Source organism: Plectrocnemia conspersa, unplaced genomic scaffold (assembly GCF_051122295.1).
Source record: "Plectrocnemia conspersa isolate PC_06_02 unplaced genomic scaffold, ASM5112229v1 ptg000001l, whole genome shotgun sequence".
NCBI lineage: Eukaryota > Metazoa > Arthropoda > Insecta > Trichoptera > Polycentropodidae > Plectrocnemia > Plectrocnemia conspersa.
In genome coordinates, this window is record NW_028277165.1 from 19,955,699 (window position 1) to 19,976,435 (window position 20,737).

Genomic DNA, 20,737 nt, shown 5'->3' on the forward strand with positions numbered 1-20,737 from the left:
CAATCTACGGATAAATGGCTCGAGCTGGCCTTCTATCAACACTAATACCAATTTATTTTAAAGCTCACGTGTATATGTTTTATTGATCGAGTAACTCAAATGCTAGAATAAGTCTCAATATAGCGATTTTAGAATTAAATACGTAACGTGTGACAGATGTTATAAATAATAAAATATAATTGTTAAATTGAAGTAATATAGTAATCATACCATAACCAATTAGAATTTTAAAAATAACTATTGAACATCTAACTCATAGAATTTTTTACTGTGTAAATACGTTTTATAAATTATTGCTAGAATCATCATTGAAAAATTCGCATATTTTCATACACGATATGTATAATGCAGTCAATTCTTAATTATATTGTTTTAATTTAAAATGACCTAAAATTATTATCAATTAGTATTATTAGATTATGTTGCATATTTTATTTTAACCTTTATCTGTCTTTTCAATTTACAATAGACTAAAGTCTCTCATGGCTTTTTGGACCCAAATAGAGTTTTTGATCTTAAACAAAAAATTTATATATTAAAACTTTATTTTATTAGTAGCAGAAAAAATATAAATACGGCAATTTATTTTTAATTTATATTATTTTGAGAATGTGCTTTATAAAAAATCTTTACGTTTTTTGTCTGATTTCTGGCAAACGTGCTATCATGTTTTAGTCACGTGTGCTTGTTGCTAATGATTCTAGAGATACAGATATTGTTTTTTTTATTCATTATCGCTTATTGTCAATTACCCGCTTGTGAAAAATAAATCCATCGTATCATATGATCTATTATCAATAATTCGTTTCAATGATAATATATAACATAACATTGCAATCTAGACAAGCAAAAATAAATGCAGTCGATATCTAATATATCTAATATATTAGCGAAAACAGTATTTGATTATCTATTTATTTTACTTTTAATTTAATTCGCGAGCATTCTGTCCAATATATCAACTGCTCTTCTGTTGTGTTAAAATTCAATAGAGTGACTGTTTTTTTTTTCAGATTCATCTGATAGTTTTTTTTAGTTTTATAGTGAGTGCTATGAAGAATAACGTCTTAATGACACAATGCGTAGTATCCTGGTTAAATGCAAATTGCGATGATTAAGCCAGTTGCCTTCTACATTGATCAATATGGGAAAAATAATGTTTTATTTATGCGAATAGTGCCAATCATAATTGTTTTTTATTTGCCTAAGTTCATAGGAGGTGAAAATTTTGAAAAGTTTTCCTTTTGATTGTTCCCACAAATCTAACATCACTCGCCTGTCCAGATTTCTTTCAGGTGCTTCTTCAAAATATTTTTCAATATAATCATTTATATTCTATACATTACTAATTTTACTATTGCAGAGCATCCAAATGTTTTTGTATTGTCAAAACGGGCAGTTTTTGCGGTATGAAACCTGCATGGAAAAATTAATAATTTGGAATTTTTAAAAAGCCCATAAACACGTCTTCTTGTGTCTTAAATATTAATATAAAGAAAAAAAATGTACTGTAATTCATACGAAAATTCACATTTTTAAAGCGAGGGACTCTGGGGATACTTTTTTACATGCGTAAAACCACTGTTCAGATTGTATTTGCTTTTAAAAATAACATATTTACAGTCTCAAAATTACATAAATGTAGTATTATTATTTTGCGATGTATTGGCAAAAAAAATCAGGTCAAAAAAGAACCGAGTGACGGATGAAGAAAGACAAAAATATAATACAATCTAAAATTACATGTTTTGCGTCACACAATACTAAAAACACAACAATTTTAATTTAATACTAGAATAGATGTATACATTTCTACAATAACAATTTTTGGTAGAATAACCAAATATTCTCTTATATATGTATCTTTTCTAAACTTAGATTAAAATGGAGCATTTGATTATTCAGTGATTCTAAATTATAGATTATGATTAGAAATCCTGTAAATAAAAGTATCATACAGAACAAGATTAACTGACGGATCGTTAAAGTATAACGCGTTCCTCAAAACAAAGCCAAGCATATTGAAAATTTTTTTGCAGACATCGTTAGCGTGTAGAGAAAATGACCGCTTGCTCTTAAAAGTGATTTCTAGATCTAAAATGGAAGTTTCTCTAACCGAAACATTTTACTGAGATCGTAAGAATAATCTGATGGCGAGCGAGATCAAGAAAATAAGACAATATGGCACTTTCCTACACTAAATGGCAGACGGAAAATTTTTCACGAAATTCCATCTCTATGGAGAATCACTCCGTAGAAAGGAGTCTGCAACAGGTCGAATGCATTTAACCAATTTCAAATCATCTGCATACAACCGAAAATTTTAATCTTATTTATGTCATTGAGGAACCCCCGAAGGAATAAAATATTATTTAGACAATCGGTCGCCATAGATTACAAACTATCACGATCGCCAAATTAACCGAGTTAAATCATCTGAGCAACCGAGGCACGACAATTTTTATAATAATAAGTATTAATCATATTATATTTTATAATGGTTCAGTTACAGTTTAGGTTAAATTTGTTGTTGAAATTCGGATACCTTGTCACCTTTTGCACATAAGCAGAATTCCTTTTTTAATATATTACATCTGCAGATGTTTCCGGTTCTCATTCTGATTGTATCTCTTCCTCCCTTTGGCTTTCTACAGCCAATCGCGATCGGTTAATGAAACGAAACTCGGCGAATTTCCAATGCAAATCCTCGAGGAGTCTGAGCGAGCTCATTGATTTTGGCACTCATTATCCGCCTGCGTAATTATTCAAACCCATCTGCATGCCTCGGAGGATTTGAAACAAAGGGAAAAAGACTTAAGGCACACGTTTCTTTCGTTTTATTATGCAGAGGGACCCTGCGTTTTAAAAATGGTTTTATTACATTTCCCGAGCCCGCCTGACCGTTTGGGGGCGCGCACCCCCATCCCCGTTGTACTCTTATTAAAAACTTTAAAGGACCTGACGTTTGTTCTCGCTCCTTTTCTTTTTTAAGTTTCCATTTTTTCGCCGTTGTCGCCGTCCATCCATTCAAGCGCTGTGAAGAATCTTAAATTAAGGTGAAATGTAGCGCTCCGCCACCGTGTCTGAGCATTATATTATATTATGTGTAGGTATTTTATGTATATTTTTTTCGGTGAGAAAATCTAATTTTATTTCTCGCTAAAAGCCGGTTTTAAATATGCATGACCTATGGCTGCAATCACGAGCTTTTTGTTCAGATTTAAATAATTGAATCGGAACGTGTAAATGTGTGAAATGCATGTTTGAAACTGGTTTAATTCTTTATAATAAAATCGACTTTGTAGCCGTTAGAAAAATTACCGACATACGTAAGTCTTTGATTAACATAAACATAGTATCAAACTATTTAGACATTTACAAATTGACATTTGTCTTAATAATGCATACATGACATATTTTATATTTCATAATATTTAATTTAATCCACTCGAAAGCATTTTCAATAGATAAAAAGTACAGCACTTGATGTAAAATTTCATAAAGCATATGTGGCAGAAACAAGATAACTATCGATTTTAACATATAATTGCCATAAATAATATATTTGGTATACACGTATATTAAAGGAAAAAAAATATTTACGGTTGTCATGCACACCTTTCATAAAAATATCGTTAACTATTTTTTCCAATCTCACATATTTCGTTTACGAATTTTGCGTTTTGTATCAAATAAAATGTTACATTTTAGCGTCTAATTTATTTAGGAATTTCTCAAGAATATTGATATTAGATCACGCCCCAATCTGAGCCCAATAAGACCACGCCGGTATTATGCTAGAGCTAAATATTATCATTTTGTTTTCCAATGATAAGCCTGAATTTGTTCATTTGAGCCAATACAGCCTTCGAAGTTGAAGTCCCAGATGTTCTCTTTTGTTCCAAGTATGAGTTTACCAAGTCAGTCTTCTGTCTAGATGAATTCCAATATATTTTACGAAGTTCCCTTGTGGTATCCATTTCTCGTTAAGGGATACCGAAAGACAAGTATCTTGGCTCAGCGTAAATGTAACATGGATTGATTTAGTTTCATTAGCTTTGACTCGCTATTTAAAAAGCTAAGCTTGTACTTTTAGGAAATGATCTTGCTGTCTTTTTGATCCTACTTTTTGAGTCTGTAATAAATGTGTTGTCGGCAAATGTAACAATTTTTGTTTGGTTCGTCTTAAAAAGATCTATTGTGTATAGAAAATACAGTATAGGTCCAAGAACATTGCCTTAAGGCTAGATGTTTTAAACAGATTAACCGCTTTATCGGTAATTGACTCGTTTAATCGGATTTTTTAATTATTTCTAAATTAAATAAGGAAAGGCAATTTACAAAAAATCCACAGAATCGATAAATAAACTCCTCAGTACATTAAAAAAATTCTGCTAGATCTTAGTCAAGAAAATTTGTATATTGAAATTAATTTTACAATTTTAGATAACGTGGTGGAAGTTCTAAAACCATTCGAAATTAGCGTTAAAGAATTAAGTATGAGTAATATCACAATTTTACATGCGGAATGAGTAATTTATTTTATATTTTAACAATGAAAAAAAAATTAGTTGAGAAATGAAAAATTACTTAACTCATAGAATATTAAAACGACGAAATCACCGGCAATTATTTTATTACTTTGCCGCTTATTAGGTTTATTCCCTGTGTTAAAAACAGTAAAATACATATTAGTAATATATATTTTACTGTTTTTTATTGAGAATTTTCAAAATTATTTTGCTATCTGAAGAGGTTCGTTAAAAAAACGTAAATTTCATTGTCATTATTGTGATCATTTTCACAAGGATCTTTCTTAAAAAATAAATTAAATGTATTAAATAAGTGATTGCCAAAAGATAATTTATGCATAAAACTAATTTTTAAGGAAACTAAATTGGTTAGATTTAAAATAAATTTATCCTTTCTAAATCAATTTGACTCTCCCTTGTAATTATTTTCAATTAAAATCGCAATTTTGATCCCATATAAAATATGATTGCATGAAATAGCGCTTTACATAGTTTAGAAGTATAGTGAATTTAGCTCTTAACACTTTTTTAAAAGAATTTACTTATAAAGGACTGTTTTTGATGCATACTTTTTATTAATATTGTTTTTCTGTGACATTGCTTGACACAAAAAGTATACAGGGCGTCCTAATGTTTAACTGTCTTGACATGAACTATGAATCCAATAAAGTTATTTCACTTTATTTTGTTCTAATGCCAAAATGGCATTTATATTAAATTTTATTGGAAACTAGTATTAAGAAATTGAATTGAAAAGTCACATATATTATTTAAATAAGCGTATTTTTTTTTACATATAATGCATTATATATTTGTACTGCAAATTTCGAAGTATTACTACATTGCTGATAAATAATTACCTTTTACGTTGTACAATTTTTTTATTATAAATTTATATTCATAATTAACTCACAATTATTTTTCAATGCACCTAGAAAAAAATATTATTTGTACTAATATTTTAAGAACGCTTCCCTTACAAAATTAACAATTACATAACTACTCTTTAGTTAGTTACCAATTTATTATAAATTCTGTACTAAAAAGTTAGATTTTAATATATATGATCTATGACTGCAGTCCTTTAATTTATTAATTTAATCGAAACGTGTAAATGTGTTAAATGCAGTAGATGGAAATATTTTAAATGGGACTTAAGCGTTTTAGCCAGGGCGCGGTATCTACGCGAAGAATCCCGGCGTTACCGTCACCCGAGCTTTGTTTAAGCTACTTAAAGTTTTGAAAGTTATCTAAGGGCAAGATAATCCTTCTATAAATCAACTTTGCGGAATTTCGCCACACTCGCTCGAGAAGGGATGGCGTGTGATTCTTATCTCGGGCAGCGTAAATCATTTTTATATTTTATATTTTATACACATACACCTTATGCCCTGAGATTTTGTAGATTGAATTTTATGTAAAAGTCTAAATTAATACATTTTAATTAAACTATATTTCATGTTCGTTCTTTCGTATTCCATATACTTAGCTTTATATATTACATTAGAAACTATAATATTTTATGCTGCTTTACTTTTAAAATAATTTACCGGGATACTAATTCTGTTGCACCAATACATAGATATGGTTTTTAAGACAAACACAAAATTTCCTAATAGTATTAGGGGCATTTATACAATGTGCTATAAATTTCACCATTAGTGACATTAATCCTTCTTTTATTACGCGATCGACTGAGTCCAATTTTGAAATAGTGCACAAAACTATAATAGGGTTTTACGGTGTCCTATTTATATTAGTGCTGTTCCACAGCGACTATTACTAAAAATACTCTTTGTCCTGTTTAAATCCCAACAGTGGCCAAAGCTCCGCTGATAACGACGCAGGTTATGGTTGCGCGGTGTCGCGCCGCTAAGTGAAAAGTTCAACGCTAGAAAGCTTATGTAATTATATAAACGGGGACGTATTATGGTACGTGAGATTTGTCCTATGATTAATTGGCGAGATCGCACTTGGGGCACATTAGAGGATTGTGTAAATAACCATTATATAGCAGTACAAAAGTTCTTCTTTCACAACTTTATCTCAGGCGAGACGCTCAGTGTAACTTATTATGTGTATAACTCTCTATAACTCTTCTCAGTAGTAAAAAGTATTACAATTGTTTAATTATATAATAAAAGGGTCTACAAAACATATACTTGTTGTCTTTTTGTTATTTTTGAGAAAAAGCATTTTTGACTATTATTTCTTTGTTCAAAACATATAAACGACATGAAAAAGTATTTAATTTATAATTTACGGCATTACAGATGTTACATATATTATTTTAAACTGATGTAAAATTATTGATATATTTACAGAAAACTACATTGCACACCTTTTTTTTAATTGAAAAAGAATACAATGCGCAATATTTTTAGTTTTATTGTATATTACATATTTTCATAGCTTAGAAAACAAATATAAAATCTGCAATAATCGCGATTTTTTCTATTCACTGAAAAGATTATTTAATACCTAAAAAATAGTTTACGACTTACCATGATCATAATTTATTTTGAGAATAATCAATTATCAAAAGTAGATTAACACTAATCACTGACCGCTAACTTTGCCATTTTCTTACACTTAGAAGCAATAACAAATATTTCTGTTTAAGCAGGAGAAAGGGGTTTTCTTAATTTATGTTTAATAAATTTAGATAAATACGATTAACTGTATTACGATGTACATATATGTAAGTTGTGATATCAATATGTGAACTTTTGTGTCGCATTGTGTACTAAGTTATGAATACGACAAATATGGAATAAGCAGTTTAATAGACTATCGCATATTTGAATTTACGCTATAGTCTATTAACCACAATTTGTGGTGTGTTAGCTTCGAGTTATTATCAGTTAATATGAGATATTTGAAATTCACTGCTGTAGATTCAATGTGTGCAAACTAATGTGTACTTCTCCGTAATTACGAGTGACGTCTACACAGCCTCTGGCTATGAAAACGTTCCGGAAATAAATGGTCTACTTTTAATATTATGAATATACATATACTAGCTATTCAATAATGCATTCGTGAAAAACCACATTTCATATTACATGCAACCAGATTTATAAACCAGATGTTTACTGAACACAATGTTTGAAATATGAATATGTACTTTTATAGTTCCTCGCAGTTTTAATTAATCAAATCGCAGTCTTATATTAGATAATCACGAAATAAATATCGAAAATACACAAAATAACCGTAAATGTACATTTTTATTTTAATAATTTATAAATATTGTCTATAGATATATTAGACAATATTTAAGAAATAATAGTAAAAAATTCTTCTTCCCGAAAACATTATTTTTTTGTAGGCAAAGTCATTTTTTTTAAATTTAATTGTACTGATCAAAATAAATAAGATCTGGAGAATAAGGTGAATGAAATAAAACCTTCCAGACAAGTTATTTGATTTTATCATGAGTCAATTTTGCAACATAGAGAAGGGCATTGTCGTATTGTAGAACTTTTCTACTTCTGTTGACAAGTGCAGGTCTTCTTCGTTCCTTACTCGTGTAAACGAACCAACTGATCACAATATAAGCTTGCAGTTATTGTTTGGTCAGATTTTCCGAGTTTCGTAATGTACAATTCTTTTGCAATCCCACCATACACACAACATATATATTTTTTTTAATTTTAAGGTAGGTTTCGTTACTTAAACTTTGAATAACCACTGTCTTCTATGATGATTATTGGCAATATATACTCATTTCTCATCAATGTTTGTCAAATCATCAAGAAAAAACAGCCTTAAGATCCAGAAGCTCTTGGTATATGCGGCTACGCGCCAATTTGTTTTCTTTGCTCAATTCGTGTGGAACCTTGTCTTTCAGTCTTCCTAATAATATGTTTAGTTTTTAGGCCAGCTGATGGTTAGCTTGAATAGTATTTGCTTCCATTTCTGCAGCTAAAACATCATCTTTGATCTTCGCTGGTCTCCCACATCCAGGACTACTTTTGACATCATAATTTCCGTTCAATATTTTTAAGCTATCTTAGACACTACTTATTATGTTTCTGTTTAGTGCTGGAAAAATGGAAAAATATGGATAATTCGAACTAACAATTTTTACTTGCCTCTAAAATATGTATTATATTATATTTACAATACAGATAACACTTTTTTTCTAATTATTAATTAAATTTCTGATTATTGAGAATCTTTCAATTATTTTCGAAAATCAGTACGAATTTTTCTAAAAGCTATTATTATGTTATATTCGTATCTCTTTTGATCAATGTACTTTAGTAAAGTTTCAATAGTAATCAGTGCCATCTTGTGACTTATATAATTGTTAGTATTTATCATCTTCACTTGTATTCTTACTATCACTCCTGTGCTTTATTGTTTGAGTGACATCATCAAGTATTAAAAACCCGGATCACTTGAATCGCGATGTTTTCCCGATCGACATACATCACTTGCCCAGTCTCTTTAGAATCCAATATATCCATTTTCACGCTAGGAAGAATTTTTTTCTACGAGTGAACATAAGTGAAGTGTTACCGGCTTCACATTTGACTGGGATTATGCTATTCTATGTCGTTTTTTCCCCCCAAAAATATATCAAGCAATCATCTTCTTCAGTAAAAGGTCTGAGAAGACCAGCACGATAAAGCCGTTTCATTGCTGATATAGCACCTTTGTTTATGGTTCGAATAAAATTTGTGCCAAATGTCTGTAAAAATTTTGCAACCATTGTTTTCAATATATACTTTTTTTTTGATGAGAAGGAGCATTATCTATTAACAACGTTGCTATATGTGGCAACCCTTTTACTTTTTAAAAACTCTTTCACTTCAGGAACCCATTTGGATTTAAACTAATCTTGAAAGCTCTCTTTATTCATCCGTGCTTCTCTTTGGTTGTAATAATCAATAGGAATTTTTAAGTGACATTACACTAAAACATGACACAACAAAACGTTTGTTTCATATAGCACAATAGACGCGCATTGTCATTAAAAATATATTTTAGGGTCGGATAATCCGCAAATTAATAATAACCGAATATTTGTTATCCTTATGATAAGATAAGGTTCTAAATATATTTTTATAAATTAAACAAAATGTCCGCTTTAACATAGAAACATAATGTAGTCATCATCATGATAAAATATCCCACTTTTCCGGATATTCTTGTACTCATTATTTTAAATTGGCAATGTGATCTCAATTGGCACACGCTATTACATCTAACGTCTATATTGAATGCTGGCATCGAAACGACCGTTGATTTTTACTAACCGCCTTGTATCATCATCGATAACGTTTAAAGGTACTTAACGAGTGCCTTGCGAAATTGGACACGCGCCTGCGGGCCCATAAGTGCCGAATCTTCTCAAATATTTAATAACGCTCATAGCCGCCCTCGTCTAAAACGAGACCTTAAAATGTGCATAAATTTTCATTTGATCTCCCTCTATATAATTTTATTCGTCACGAATGATTTGGCCTCATCGTCGCCAAATCGGGTCGTGATCAATTAATTCTTTTCGTTTCGCACCCGAAAGTTTTTCTTAAAGAAAGGAAGAAAAAGAGAGAGAAAGAAGGCCTGTATCGAAGTGATCCATTGTGGTTAAATTTAATTATAATACGTTACGGCCGCGCTCTTTTCAAGCGTGAAAAAGTTTTCCCGTTACGATTTCAAAGGGGAAATGTTTCAAATTAAAAATCGTTATACAGAAATTTTGGACCAGCCTCAAAGACGAACAATATAAATTAATCTTTGAGAAACTAGATTTAAACGAGCTTACAGATTTAACACAAATTATTTCTATTGTAGAATTAAAGCTTAAGAATAACAAATTACTAAAGTTAAATTTATAATATAATATGTATATATACAAAAGTATTATCAAAAGACGGTTTTCAATCACGATTAGCACGTCACAAATCTAACATTAATTTTTGCGTCAGATCCTACCATAATATTTATATGTGAAATTGTGGTGATTTCTCTTCGTATTTCTGTCGAGAATTCCCTTGGGATTCTTTCGAAATTAACTATGTCAGAAAGCTAAATATTAGACAAGACACGGCGTTTGATGTGAAACCTTTCCGTTGAAACCCTTAATATTTTATGCGAACACCCTGTTGTCACGTATTTTACGCAAACCCTCATCCTACATAATCTTTCCATTCCTCAAGCATCTTCCCGTTGATTCCATCCCTTGTTTGGCTAAACTTCCAGCAACCCTTCCTGTTCCCACTTTCTTCGAGAACCGTTCAAAACTTTGACGAACCGACTACCAACAACGAATTTCTAAAATTAATCATCGCCTAATACATTCCATTTAGACAAAGCCGCTAAACAATAAATCTTTTGAATATTTTTGAATATGAGATAATTCAATCATATACATGAAAACGCGAGACTCAGCATATTCGATTAGAAAAATATATAAGCTTAAAATTACTAAGAGAAAAGTTTCGTCTGCGTGTATTCCACGTTGAAAATGCGATCAAAACCGCTCTTAGAAAATTCCATTACAATAATTTTCCCAGTGCTCGCACGGCCCACGTTTCGTTTTAATCTCCTTTATACGAAACGTAGAAAATAATTGGTGAATTTCTTAGACAATACCTTAATGATGATAATTTTAGCTCAATGATCGCTTAATTTTAAATCATAAATACTTTTATTACTTCATATTAGGAGAAAATACGTTTTGTTTTCAACCTCAAATAATAAATATTATCACTTAATTGTTTTGAATGACTTGGAGCTTAGAAAAATATAAATTACTTGTGTTATTCTATACTGGCCAAGCGTATGTTATTACTGTTCTTATTAGCTTTTTTTATTATGCAATTTTAGTCTCCTAATATGTTAAGTAAGTTTAAGCTCGGAGTATAAAAAAGGTGACAAAAATGTGCAAAATCATTTAAAATAAAAAATAGTAGTATTTTAGTGGATTGATATATTTATAACTCAACACAGTATTTTATTTACTCATAATTAATATTATAATTTTATTTGCCAAGTATAACCCTATTCCTAAATATTTATAAATTGACCCAAAATATTGTTTTATTTTATTAAAACAGATTTTCAGATGCGTTAAATTATGATTAAATGTCATTAAAAAAATATTCTATGATTTTTTAGACGAATATTATAAGAACTGGGTTCGAATCCTACATATTATTTTGCCCCGGGTTCAATTCCCATCATTTTTAGAAAATCAAAAATAGTGAATATTTTATAATTATAATTCGTATAAATCAACACAGATTAGGTTTACCTAGATGTCTCTAAACTCATGGATAAATATCGTGATGATTAATTAAAATCGAGCTTGGTCGTACATATGAAGAATTAAAAATTCGCTAATGATCTTCTTTAGCTCATAAAAAGTATAAAAAAAATATATTTGCGTATAACGTAAATCTACGGCTTATTAAATATATTAATAATACTGGACCACGTAAATGAATGTACGTTTTATGTATTACTCAAATAATACACGCGTAAAAATTGCTCATTCGTTTCCATCCAATCATGATTAAGTTCATTTGTAATTGAATTATTCTGCGATTCCACAGTTGAACTCCAAATGCCATCCCTTTGCGTTTCCCATCGATTTCTGAGCCCGCTGCGTCTTTTCGTACCACACGTCACTTTTTTCAGAGCAGCAAGATTAGATTTTTTGTCGGTGTGTCTAAGAAATAGGTCGCATCAGGTTTTACGCACCCTTACGTGGACGAGTAACGCCTTCGCAGGGTTGTGTTTTATCACAGGTCACGTGTGTCGGTCCCACTGTTGCAAAAAAATCTGTAGTGTAGAATCAACCCACTTTTACACTATGTTCAAATATAAAGTAAATATATTTTATTTAGATACCACCACCCCTTACCAGATAAACTACTAAGTCTTAAAAGGCAAAGCCGTAAATTGATTTTCATGTGCCTTGTGTAAGTTTCAATTTTTGCAGTAATAACAATGTAATTATTTATAAATAATTTTGTGTAGGTTTGAAATATGCAATATGGTTTACATCTATGGTTAATATCTTTTCCATTTTTTTTAAATATCTGTGTAGGCGATACGTTGAGCTCCCACAGCAGCCCTAATATTCTCACAAACAACCCCTTAGTTCATCAATATCAAAATTCCCAGGACGAAATTTTTTGACCCTTATACGACACTTTCTAAGTTAAAATTCCTGTAAATTGCATTACATTTGTTTTATCTACCTTTGTCGTAATATGACCAAGTTGAAATTCATAAAGTCAAAATATTACTGAATCAGTTTTTATTTTATCATTTTTTTAAAGAAATAATCGATTTAGAAAATAAACTTTTCATATGTATCAAAGTATATTGAAACATATTTATTTATGTTTTAACATACATATTACAAGTATGGTTCTTACACTTGCCGAAAGCACAATATATTCTGACAATTCCGATTTTAGCTCCAATTGCATTAAATTTTTAACAACAATTAATTTTTGTAGATTTTATCAATAAATCTGCTTATAGATAATCTATCGGAAAATTTTGCAATTCTTCTGATAAGACATATATTACTGTATCAAGTACATGTTCAGCTACTAGCAAACAGCAAAGAAATTATATTGAATGTATTTGATTTAGCAGTCTTTGAGCTTCTGCTTTGATTAACTTGTCAGTGGTTTATAAGGCAGTGGCTTTCAATACGTGTTAGTGATAATTATAAATTATAAATTTCATAAGCAAGTCATTATATTAAATAAGTAAAAACAGTTACATTGATATTTAGTATATTATAGAAATATTTAAATACGTTATCGCGAATGAGTAGATCATTACTGTAGAGATTAAAATTTTATGACTGCCAAAATTTTTATGTTAAAATATGTTATATTTATTATGTGACAAGAAGTTAGTGAGATTAGGAATATAATTATATTATAATTATAAATTACATATATGTATGGTATAAAAAAAATCAATATGCTTTTAATATGAATCAGTTATGCTTATGTTGTTAAATTGCCTTACTCTTTAATTGTCAACTTCATAGAAAGCACGAAATACTGTGTTGCTCTTATTTTTTTCATGTAAAATATTTATAAGTTCTTAAACGTACACTTTGGATTAAATGCTAGTTAATTTTTAAGTATTTAGCGACAATGTGAATATTAAGTTTTATTAAGACGCTTTTGCATGATAACCAAAGATTTTAAAGATGCTTTATTTATTAAAAGCAGAAATTGATCGCGTGGAGTATAGACGCCCAAGGGAAGTGGAGAAAATGACAACATGGCGCCTGAGAGACTGCCCCTGTTGACAACGACCCCTAGGGAACAAGCCGAGGGAGAGGGAGATAACCCATTTTTATTTCTTTCGCATTGGAAGCGACCGAAAACGCATAGATAAAATGTTTTTGTCGTCTATTATACGCTCTCTACCCGAGTTTTTTCTCAATGCCAGAAGATAAACGACATCTAGCATCCATTAAGAAGTTTGACATATAAACTCATCAGGGCTGAATACATAATTCATTGCCAACGAAAGAGAAATACACAATTTAAACGGATTAAAATTGCTATATTTTAATATTTATGTAGTATATTTAAATAAAAAGCAAATTTATGTAAAATGGATTAAACATTAATAGACCGACAATAGCGCAATGCATAAATCCTCCTGTTATGGTACGAGACTTTTTTGCTCCAAAAATCTAATTCTAAAATAAATATTACTCTTTAAAAGTATTTAAAAGTAGGTAGATATATTTGTAAATTAATTCAATTTTAATTTAAATATATTATTAAGGAATCCGATATTATTTTTTAAAGATAAAAAATACTCTCTAGGAGCTGAAGAATACCTTATATGTACGACCTAGCTTGGTTTAAATTAATCATCACGATATTCCTCTGTGAGATTAGGAAAATCGAGAAAAACCTCATCCTGGTTTATCGATCGAAATTATAAATATATAATAATTATTCTGATCTCCCATACACAATAAAAATTAAAATACACCAAGGTGCATATGGTATTCAAACACAGTGACTTCCACTATAATCTCATGCTGGTTAATAAGAATGTTTAATACAAAACAATAGCATTTGTATTTGTATTGGCCCCGAAAGGCAGTTAAAAATTATTTTAACTAAATTTCTTTGACAGTCACGTAAAAAATATATTTGTCGGCGTAAAAATGGCACTTGTAAATGAATTCTTACATTATGTTTTATATATTTTACCGAGATAAGTATTCTTTTTATATACGCACAATTTAGTTAAATATAAATATATATTTTTGTACCCCGTTATGTATCAGTCTATCTGCCTGTTATAAAATGCTTCATATATTGGCTAATGGAAGCGAACGGTAAGAATAAAATAATAAAATGACAGCTGAACCAAAACGACAGGTAGCTGCACTTTAAGCTCTAAAAATATACCTGACTATTTTAATTTATAAAATAGTCAGGTATATTTTTTTTTATTTATACATTGAGCATATAATAATTTATAATTTATGCTTACAACATTTCTATTGTATGATCAAAAACAATTTAGGAAAAAAATATATTGTTTTAAATGATTATTTAGACTCTAAAATTAAACTAAAGAAACATATGTACATACATACCTACGAAAATACAAAACAATCGACTTATAGAGTTCGATCGTCCTTTTTCGTCCTAAACGAATTGACGCCGTAATTGATAGGGACGAAGGACAGTATTGAATTACGTATATATTGGCCCTGCGTCGTTTTTTGCTCCGATCTTTATTCAATAAAAAACATCCCTCTCTTTCTTTATTTTCTTTAAAAAAAGAAGAGGGGTGGGTCCAAAGTGTTTCTCCAAATGCTATATTTCAACAACATTACGACAAACATTTTTTTGTATCGCAATATAATTTACTTTTTAAAACAATTACATCTATACAGATTGTTTCATTACTCTAAGATTATCAATACTTTAAATTTTTTTTTTTTAAATATTGAAATTTATGATTAAGCTTAAAATACGTGTTAATAAAAATAATAAAATACCTGTATCTGATAAGCATTAATCGGTGATATCAGTGTTATATTATAGAATGAGATAAGTACTAGGCTCTTGGAAATAATATTCTTTGAGCATCTGCCTGGCACCGCGCTCATTTTAATACAAGCATAAAGGTCTGTTTACATCATGCGGTAAAACCTGTTTGCGTCCAGCCGACAGAAGATAGAGAAAATATCCACATATGACAATTCCGAAACAAATACACTTTTTTGCTAGTTTTTAAATTGTATGTTTCAAGATAAGTTTATACCATATTTTACAACGTTTAAAGATAATATATTATTATTTAAACAGTGTATATCTTATCATTTGATTCGCAATTGATAAAAACGTACTTATTAAAAGAGGTCCCAAAAATTTTATACATTTTTTTATTTATAAATATTTACTTTTTTCTATTAGCTACATTAAGCTCTTTATTAAATTATTTTGAATATATTAGATATTTATCTGTATAATTCATAAAGGTAATTAAACATTATCATAAAATATCGATCGAAAATGTAATTATAATAATCTTTAATTCCCACTTCTCATACGTCCAAAAACCAAAAAAACACTGGTTTTCTGTAAAGTTTGGACCCACTTTTACACGACTAATTAAACATAATTATAAATATTTTTATTATTTAGTATTAAATTTAATCTCTCATTTACTGTAAATATAAAATATTAAATAATTATTTGTCCATATCTATTATTTGATTGATCACACTATTTGTATATTTAAAATTAAATTAGGGTTAACATTAATGCAACAACCGTTATTGGGATGACACTTTTACAGTAATACAAGTAGTGACAAATAGATTGGCTCATATTAAAAACTATTTCATTAATTTGTCTAAATAACTGATTTATTTAATTATTTAAATATACCATTTTAACATATTTTTTTTTTCTTTCTAGGTAAGTCAACATTCATATACCTTGGCACAACACTTTGATGGCATGTTGTTTTGGTAAGTGCATTTTTTTCAAAGTGAAGCGTAATACATAAGGTTAATGTAAGGGAAATCCTAAATTTGTAAAACGATCTCATTGAAATTTTGGTGTACTATTAATTTAAATAAGTCGTTTTACCTATAGCATGCCCAATCTTTTTGTAGTAGCGATCTACTTCTTTCTATAAAAATGAATCGCGATGGACCAAAATGGCCAAACAAGACATTAATGTTTGTTTTTGTTAGGATTGGGTAATATATCTTTACTATATTTCCAAATACAATCTTCGGATTTTATATATAAATAATTTTTAAAAAGAAGTATTTCGAGTTCTAGTTTATTTTGATTGGATTTAAATATAATAGAGATAAATCTATGTTGATATCTTTCTAAAACGAATTTCAAATAATAGTGTTATATTTTTTATATTTCCTAAATCTTCGAATCTCGCCTGAAATTATTTATCAACATTTTTAATTTCTAGAAACTTTCTGTTTTAATCCAATTGAGTCATATCTGGATATAGTATATGCAAATATTTTTCAATTCATGGGAAATGCTTAATTCAATATTCAAATCACTTTTGAACTAAAATCTGCTTAAAATAATCAATTTAATAACCACTTTTTATTTGTTAAATGTGATTTACTATCACCTACATACATATATGAGAGAGAAAACTTTTTTTTATCTTTTAATAACTCTTAAAACCTCGTGAGTCTTCGACTTTTACTAAGCTAACAAAAGTAAAGATTCTTTTCTAATATAAATAGTTGCCTCTGAATGGAACTGCCTCGTATAGAATAGCCTATTTTAAAGATCATTTTGTGTATTAAATTTCTTTGAACATATAGTTACTTAAAAATACAGTGGTATGATTAAAAGTTTGGATCATTATCATCCTGTCATCTGTCGTAAGCAAAAACAATTTATAAATGGGAAAATCCGTTTCCATTAAAGTTATTAAAAACTGCTGTGTTTAAATGAAATTCTTAACCCAGCACAATACAAGTAATTGTAAACTTTAGGGCTTAAAAAAATATAAGTTTACTTAGTGCCGTGAATAAAGGTTTCACACTTCACATACATATGATCTCTTATTGAATTATTAAAACCAGGGCATGATAATTTTAAGTAAATACTTATTTACTGGTAATTGAATAGTAATTTTTGAAATATATTAAAGGATGGTATTAATGACAATTAAGTACAATTTATAAATTATACGTACAATAACGAAAAGTATACATGTGATTAATAATACAATAAATATTTAAGTCATTCTCTATTTAATGATAAATAAAAGCGAAGCCTTAAAAAATTATTATTTTAACGTCTTATCATTTAGTCTGCATATTTTAATGCATAGCATTACTGTTTGAAAGAAGGCGTTTTTTTATTTGTTATTAGTAAATATCATTACTACCTTAACCAAATCCTTATTATGGTAGCTTAGAATAGTTAATATTACATTTATTTTTTTACTGTAAGGCAACTTTTTCTCTATTTTATTTACCAACCATTTACCAGCTTTAAAATTTGTAAATTTTTAAAACGTTGGTTAAATATGTCATGTTTCACTATTATCATCACTGTTATTCGAGTGATTTATGTTAATGTTTTCTTCTTTATGAGAATAATTCCACTCAAATTCATTACAAAGCTAAATTAAACTTGCGTCTTTTTAGCACAGTGATTATACGCCTAATTTGATTCGCAGAAATATATCAATTGCCACTTTATGTTTCTTAAAATCTACAAATTTCTTAACGTAAAATAATACATTTCGATTGTCTACTGCAAATATCAACACATAATATCGTAGTTTAAAAATATAATTTTGTTAACAGATAAAGAGCGTAATTTTTTAATGGACCGAAATGCCGATAGTTGGAATTACAAAAACAGATAATGAAATTTAGCCGCATTTACCGCTGATACAATTTCACCAAAAATCAGTAATGCATGTCCTAATTGAAATAATAACGCTAAACCGTTTTCGGATGTTACACTATTACTGATAGTAATTATTGTAAACTAATATTGTTTTATAAATGGCGTAATATTTATTATAGATATATATTTGATATTATTGTAGACGTAGAGTATGTATTATTTATATTAATTTTTTTAAGATAAAGTACAGAAAATATATCTTTATAGCGTAGATAAAAGCACCGTCGCTAGTAATTCAATAAAAAAATGTGATATTCCGAGAATGTTTTAAATCAGATATTTTTAATCTTTATTTTGCTTTTCTCATTATCAGACATATCTCTTTACAATACATATTAAAATGTTTACTAAATTATTATCTACAGCATTAACAAAAATTCTAGTACCATTTATACAAAATTATATATGATAATATTTTTTAAATTAAAAATTGTACACAATATCAACAACTTGGTCACACGAGAAAGTTCGATTTAATTAAAGTATGCTGGAAAAATAATTTTTCGTATTTTAATCAGATCATTATTAATCAACCTAACAAAGCCCTATTTTATCAGAATGAATTTTGGATCAAAATCCATGCACGCCAGTTAAAACGAAGAGCATTTCATTAAAAACCCGTTTCAGATTGATTGACGTCGGTATGTTAACGACCAAGGATTTATGGCGATAAAAGAACAGCAGCTTTCTATTAAATTTATTCGATTTTTAATTGGATTTGCAATATTTCAATGTCTAAAATATAAAACGCACCAAAGTCAAATGTGTTTTAAGTATAATATAAAAGACGCGTCACTTCTCGAAATCATAAGTATTCCTTGGTTGGATTTCTCAGACTTTTAGAGATATGTCTGATTATATTTGAGTGGTAAACTATATAATTGAGCGTCAGCTTTTGTGTTGAAAATACTTATATATGTTTTACATTATGTAGGTTATAACAAATCACTAGTTTAAATCTCTAAATGAGTGTAAAACTAACTGTTTTTGGATAGATTGAGTGACATTACAAATGCGCTAATGATCGGTATAAATAATTTGTATAACATTTGTAAGAAAATGCATATTGATAATCTTTTTGTATGCAGTTCTATACCTGGCAAAAAATCGCAATTGACCACAGTATTTTAGACATAGTCATTGCTAGCTTTATTTTTCCCCAATGGTTATACCGTTGGTCTGTGATGATTTTTTGCTCCCTAAGTTATGCACTTAATTTTCTTCTTTATTATGCCATAATAATAATAAATTGCTTTAATTTAATACTATTCTAGTGTCAATCTAAGATTTGTTACATTTCCCCATGTTAAAAATACTTTAAATAATACAGTATGCATTGTATCTAACTTTTAAAATCTCATCTATAACTGCATCGATCAAATTGATCAACAAAAAAACATTAATGCAATCTAAATTTAATCTTTATCATCGAAGGGATGAAAAAAATTTCAAGACAGTTTGATAATTCACCATCCTTACTGTTTCGTCTGTAAAATGGATACTTTTCATTTCGGAATTTTAAATCATTTACCTCTCTGGATTTTGTACAATTCCGCTATATCTCTCGTATTGATGAACGCAGTGCAAACCCTCTGAACCGTATAATTTATTTTACTTTCATCATAAAGCGACAAACTTATTGAATCCAAAACAATACAGATAATGCGTCGATTGGCCAATTTCATGCATGCTAGACGCATTTCTGTGGTCAATTGCGATTTTTTGCCAGATATAGAACTGCATGCAAAAATATTATATACAATAAAATATATATATGTATTATATATACATACATAAAATGTATATTATTTTTTGCTTTTGATTATGTCTATTTTACTTACACATACTTGCGGTTAATTGGTTTGATTTAAAAAAAGCAACTCTGCACATTTGAAAAATATAAACAAAGGGCTATGTGCGTCGGCACGGCTTGATGACACATCAAAGGGTTTTTATTCACTATGTTGGCATATGGTGATGCTATGTAAGCATACAAATGCGAGTGGATCACACGGAAAACACGAACTTGAACGTGTCAACAAAAAGAGAAGCTGAGCTTAGAAATCGATAGATACAAACTAGAATGTTTGATAATATAAATCATCTAAATATATACAATACAAATAGCTATATATAATTTAAGCATGATAATCTAAAGTTGATTTTTTTTACATTGACCATCAACCAATGACCGTCAAAATTTTTTAGCCATCAATTTATTAATATATTTATTATTAATCCACACATCACATTATTCTACACAGA

The 20,737-nt window shown here is 29.0% G+C and overlaps 1 protein-coding gene across 8 annotated transcripts in view; it reads left to right on the plus strand.

Moving 5' to 3' along the window:
• The window catches only part of nAChRalpha1 (nicotinic acetylcholine receptor alpha1), a 173,967-nt gene that overhangs the window by 83,678 nt on the left and 69,552 nt on the right, over window positions 1–20,737 (plus strand). For 2 of the 8 annotated variants that reach the window (XM_088182286.1, XM_088182294.1), the window contains exon 3: window positions 16,481–16,533. The exons of the other annotated variants lie outside the window; for them this stretch is intronic. The gene's annotated coding sequence lies outside the window, so the exon portion shown is untranslated. The remainder of the gene's footprint in view (window positions 1–16,480; window positions 16,534–20,737) is intronic. 8 annotated transcript variants of the gene reach the window in all.